The following is a 6,616-nucleotide window of genomic DNA, read 5'->3' as shown; positions in this document are numbered from 1 at the left end:
AGGGGGCGGGGCCGCGGCGGCGGAGGGGGCGGGGCCGCGTGGTGACTGAGCCTGGGAAATGCAGTCCGTCCTCTGGGCCCACCCGCGCCGCTTCCGGGGTTGCCGTCCTTCCTGATCCCGTATCGTGTTCTTTGCTCTCTCCCATTTACTTCTGCAGGTTTGCTTGTCTTTCTATTATGAAGCCTAACAACAGAACAATAAAATGCAGAAGTACCTTGGTCTCTTTGGTTGGAGGCTTCAGTAACCAAAGGGTACTAAGCAATGATGGATTTAAATCGAGTCATAAAATGACTAAGAATAGGTCAAGCTGCCATGCAATTCGGCTGCATTAGGCGTGTTCTCTGACAGCAAAGTGTTGGCTGAGATTAAAACGATCAAGTAAATAGAAATGAAACTGTTTTCATCTCTGTCCCCAGGAGTCCGTCTCTACCCCAGGGACGGCAATTTCTTGGCATCGAACCATCAAGCCTGACCTATAACCTTTTTCTCCCCTATTCCCAGCCTCTTATATCTCTCATTCCCCATTTTTTCCTCTTTTCTCCACTTCCTATTTTCCTTCACCTCTAGGTGTGCTTAGAGCTGCTCTGCTCAGGCCACCTATAAAATCAGATTTTTACAACTGGAAGCTCTTTAGTATAACCTTACATAGTGTGAGCCCAGATATCAACTGACTTACTCAAGGTCAGTGGCAGAACAGCTACCCAGACCTCCTGACTCTCCTCTAGTTAGTTCAGTGGGCTGGGAGGGTGGGGTCGTTGACCTCTTCTACCCTGCCCAACTTCCAGCCCCATTCCAGAACAGACGAGTACCCTACTCTGAGCCTGTGGAAACTACCTTCTCTTTCAGGAACAGGGTCACGAAGTGGAAACTAACACGATGGGAGAAGAGAACTAAGCACTCAGAGTAGCAGAAGCCCTGAAATAAAAGGTCCAACCTGGGATTTATATATGTAAACTTCTTTGGAGAAGGGACCTCTTTCTTATTTATTTTAGCCTTGGCAATAATCTCATTTTCACTGAGACCAGATCTATGAATACCTACTGGTTTCCTTTTCTTATAAATCTATTGCTTGATTTACTCCACGATTAAAATCATCACAGAGGAGACATTCCTAAACTTCCTTTTTGCCCCATATGAGTAAATATCTTCAACTATTTATTATAAGGAACTACATAGAAAAGATTTTTATTTCTTTTGGAATTTTTATTAAAATAAGCAGTGTGCTGAGGCTTAGATATCTTATTATAAAGAGACTAAGTGGTTTAATGATAAACTGATTCTTGTAATTATTAATTACAATAGCAGCAATTCCTCCAAACTCTATCGTTTCTCAAAAGTGTGAATTTAGGGGACTTCCCTGGTGGTCCAGTGGTTAAGAATCTGCCTTCCAGTGCAGGGTACATAGGCTCAGTCCCTGTTCAGGGAACTAAGATCTCACATGCCACAGGGCAACGAACCCTGCCACAACTAGAGAGCCTGCGCGCGGCAACCCAGTGCAGCCAAAAATAAATAAATAAATAAATATATATATATTTTAAAGTGTGGATTTAGGAAGAATTTAGTAGATATGAGTCTACTCTAACTTGCTTGATGGAAGGACATCTTACAAATCCCAACACGTATAATACAGTCCAGATTTTTAAAACAATAATAATTATACATTGCATTTTTAAAGAGCTCTTGCATACTTATTAAAGATTAGATGCCATCTGTGAAACAACTAGGAGGGGCATTATTTTCCTAATTTTACAAGTGAGGAAGCTGTGTGGCAGAGCATGAAACTCAGAAAACTTGATCTCCAGTCTAGCTACGAGCCTTAGTTTCTATAGCACAAGGCTGCTAAATGGGACCTATATGAAGGTCCCTTCTTACTCTATGGTTCCTTGATTTAGTGAATTGGTGACAATACCAGATCCAGAGGCCAGATATCCTAGTTTCTAGCCTTAGAATCTTCCAGGGGAGAGAGATGCTGTGGTTTTTTAAGTATCTACCATGTACCAGGGCTTTCCTATTTATTATTTCACAACAACCATCTAAGTGTTGTAACTGATCAAAAAAAATCCAACCAGGTTTGGCGGATTCCCAGAACCATGCCTTTTTCTTTACCATACCTGCCTTCCGTTATGGATCACAAGGCCACCCAGATAAATTTAGGCTTTGTATTATCACCACTAAAGTAGCACTCCTCAAATTTTAATGTGAAAAACAATCACCTGGAAATCTTGCTAGGTTCAGATTCTCATTCAGTCCATCTGGGGTGAGGACCAAGACTCTGCATTTCTAACAAGCTCCCCAGCAATCTACATAAGCATTCGCCTAGTGCCTGTTCTCTATCTACCTACCTTGGCTAGACGTTTGGAATACTTAATGCCCTCAACTTGCTTCTCTTTAGTGGGAAAACAGACAAGGTAATGCAATGTGATAAAAATGAAGTCTTGAGGAACAATGAGGAATTAGCAAAGAGAAGAAAGGGTGGGAAGGGAATTCTACTCAGAGGAAAAAACACAAGCAAAGCTACCGGGCATATTTAGAGCACTGTAATTTGTTCGTTATGGCCAGAATAGAATAGGAGGAGAAATGGCAAGAGATAAACTTCCAATTTACTGAGTGCCCTCTATTTGCCAGACCCTTTTCAAATAATAGGATTTAGTGGTAAGCAAGACAGACAAGATGTCTGCTTTAATGGAGTTTACATTCAAGTAAATAGATAGAATAGAATAAAATAAGGTAATAGTGATAAGTGATTTTTAAAAACAAGCATGAAAATGTCATAGAGAACGGCTGGCAGGGCAGCTGCCATTGGCTATTTGAAGGGAAGGAGCTGACTTGAATGTGTTGAGATTTGAATACAGAGAAGAAGCCAGCCTTGTAAAGGTCTGGGGTTAGCAGAGGGAACCAAGTACGTAGCCCTAAGGCAAAAATGCGCTGGTATGTGGCAGGAACAGAAATAAGGACAGTATGGCTGCACATATGATGAAGTCATAGTTGCCTCCCTCTCCTTCACCTCCCACATCCAATCAATTACCAAGTAGTTTTGATTCTACCCCCTAAAAAATGTGTTCAAATCCACGCCCTCGATTCCATCTCAACTGCCACCATCACCTTTCACCTAAATTATTGGAAAAGTCTTCCTGCTTCCAATCAGCTACCTCTAATCCATTCCCTACACAGCAGCCAGATAGAGCTTTAGGAAATGGAAATCTGATTCTTCTTCTCTCTGCCTAAGAGCCTTCAGTGGCTCCCATTCCCAACAGAATAAAGTCTAAACTCTTTATCATGATTTATAAGGGCTGTGGGTGTCTGGGTCTGCATACCTCTTTCACCACATGCCTCTCTGTACTCTTTCAGTCATCATTCCTAAAATACACCAACTTCCTCTTCCTTCTGAGTCTTCCTATGGCATTCCCTCTGCCTTTCTCCATCCTCTCCACACACACACCTTTCTCCTGGCGAGTCCTCCTCATCCAGCATATCGGCTGTGAAACCTGCCCCAACTACCTCCCTGCTCCTCCTTTGAGCTCCTGGAACACCCTGGACTTCTCTTATTAAAGTATTCACCCTGCTAAATTGTAATCACTTATTTAATTATCTGTCTCCCCCATTAGACTAGGGGAAGACCATCACTGCTTTCTTCTGTTTTATATCCCCATGCCTAGCACAGGGTCTAGCATTGGAATAGGGACTCAAAAATTTGTGAAAGAATAAGTGAATAAATTAATGGAAGTTGAGATAGGCAGTTAAGTGATAGCTTTAAGTCATCACATAAAGTTTGGACACTATCTCGGTGGCAGCAAGGACCTACTGAGAAACTTTAAGGAAAATGATACGATTATATTCGTATGTACAAAAGACCGCTCTCGTAGCAAGGAGACACATGGATATCAGGTGAATGAGATTGGCAGTAGTGAATGTAGAGGCTAGAGGCTGGTTGTTTCCATTTTTCAAGGGAGAAATGATGAAAACCTGAATCTGCAGAAAACAGTTTAGAGAGATGGCAAGAAGGAAGAAACTTAAGGACCTGGTGATTGGGTGAGGAGGTAGAGAGAAAAAGGACTCAAGACTGCACTTATATTCCTAGGTTGGCTAACTTGATGGATAGAAATGTCATTCCCTGAAACTGGAACTATATGAGAAGTAGAAGTTATGGAGGAAGATAAATTATGTTTTAGATATGTTGAGTTCCAGGTACCTGCCATATGTACAACTGGAGATATTTTAGGAGGCAATTGGATCTGGACTCAGGAAAGAGATCAGTGCATGCATATGAGGAACCTACTCAAGTTTGAGGAAGAGTCACCTGAAAGGCTTAGAGGAAATAATCCCTGAACCTCACAAAGAATTAGGAATACTTCGTGTTGCCACCAGCCACAGTGGAAAAACCCATGATAATTAAAGGACGTAGGGTATAATAATGCCTGGAAAGATATTGCCTCAGTAGTGAGAAAAACTAGTTCCTACTAAAGGCTGCTCTGACAAAGCAGCCTACCTTTTTTGTCCTCCATGACAATGTTTAAATGCTATCCTCATCCTTGAAAGTACTAAAATGTTTCATGGAAGGTAACTATATCCCAGGAAAAAAAAGCTCAAGAATATGTATATTAATCCAAAAATAGTCAACTCCCAGCAAGGAAACATTCATAGTGTTTGACATTCAAATAAAAAATGACCAGGCGTGCAAAGATGCAGGAAAATACGCATAATAAGAGTAACTGCTCAATAGAAACATCCATGAATGACACAAAGGATGGAGTGAGTCAATAAAGGCATAAAAACCTATTGTAACTGTTACCTGTTCAACAAGGTAAAGAAAAAGATTGAGTAAGTTAACGCAAGAAGATACCAAAAAGGTCCAAATCAAACTTCTAGAGGTTTAAAATACAATGTCTGAGATGAAAAATTTTTGAAGAAATAATGGCTGAAACGTGTCCAAATCTGATGAAAACTATAAACCCACAAATAAGACCTAAATCAGAAGAAACATGAAAAAAAAAAGTACAGCAAGACACATCATAATCAAATCGCTTAGGGGGAATTCCTTAACAGTGCAGTGGATAGGACTCCGCACTTCCACTGCAGGGGGCACAGGTTCGATCCCTGGTCACGGAAGTAATATCCCGCAAGCTGCGTGATGCGGTCTAAAAAAATTTTTTTTAATAAAAATTGCTTAAAACCAGTCAGAGACGAAAAAGAAACATTATGTTTGGAGAATCAAAAATAAGAAAGACAGTAAACTTCTCATCAGAAATAAAGCCATATGAGAATGTAGTAGCAACTTTAATTTTTTGGCCTCTGGGCATGTGGGATCTTAGTTCCCCGACCAGGGATGGAACCCAGGCCTATGGCAGTGAAAGCCCAGAGTCCTAACCACTGGACCCCACAAGAAACATTAATGGAAGTTTTTCAGGAAAAGGGAATATCACAACAGATGGAAACCCATGTTCACACAAAGGAATGAAGAGCTCTAAGAAAGGTAAATGTGTGCGTATAAAAGAATTTTTTCTTATTTCCTAGATTTCTGAAAAACAATGGGATGTTAAGAGCAAAAATAATAATATATTGGAGGTTTATAACATATGTAGAAGTAAAACGAATGACAACAATAGTATAAAGTCCAGGAAAAGAGTAATGAAAGAACACTGTTTTAAGGTTCTCATCATATACACAAATATAATATTACTTATAGCTTGAACTGTAATCAGTTAACAATGTAAAGCTATAAACCCTAAAACAACCAGTAAAATAACAAATCAAAGGGCTATAGTTAATAAGCCAAAAAGGGAAATAAGATAGAAGCATAAAATATAGTTAATCCAAAAAAAAAAAGAGAAAGAGAAAAAGGGGAGAGAGACAGATGGGACAAATAGAAAACAACAAGATATTAGATTTAAGTCCAGTCATATCACTAATCGCATTAAATGTAAAAGGCCTAAACACCTCAATTAAATGCGTACATTTAATGAGAAAATGCATTGTAAATTGTACATCAGTAATATTTTGCTAGCTGCCTCTTTTGCCATTTCTGGAAGCAGGTATTCTAGGAGTCTTGGCCACATGGTCTGTAGATAGGTAGTTAGAAGGAGGCCAAATTCAGTTGGCAAAGATCCCCTGCACAAATAAACCAGTGAAAATATATTTTAGTAACTGAAAGGCATTATGAATAATACCTTATAATGTCCTATCAGGCAGTGATTTGCAAATAAAATAGTAGAAGCCTTACTTTATTCACTTGAACTAAAATATTCAAATAAATTATTGATCATCATAACTGCTATTCATTGAGGGTTTCCTACGTATGTGGCAGAAACTGGGCTTGTATATATAAACCTCAGCCAACTCTATATAAGTGTTGTTATCAATCGTTTCTCTCTCAGCTAACAGATAAGGAACTGAGATTTACAGAGGTTAAGTAATTGCCCAAGGACAGGCAGATAATAAGTGGCAAAACCAGTCCAAACACAGATCCATGTTACTCCAAAGTTTATACACTTAACCATTGTTCTATACTGTCTCCTGAAATTGAAGAGGAGACTTCTGGTTCAAGACGGTCACTGATACCAAATAATTTATCAAACATCTGCCTTAGACCCAGTCCTGACACAGATGCAAAGACACACAG

The sequence above is a fragment of the Neophocaena asiaeorientalis genome, unplaced genomic scaffold (assembly GCF_003031525.2).
Source record: "Neophocaena asiaeorientalis asiaeorientalis breed wild unplaced genomic scaffold, Neophocaena_asiaeorientalis_V1.1 scaffold308, whole genome shotgun sequence".
Taxonomy (NCBI): domain Eukaryota; kingdom Metazoa; phylum Chordata; class Mammalia; order Artiodactyla; family Phocoenidae; genus Neophocaena; species Neophocaena asiaeorientalis.
Note: the sequence above shows the minus strand (reverse complement) of the source record.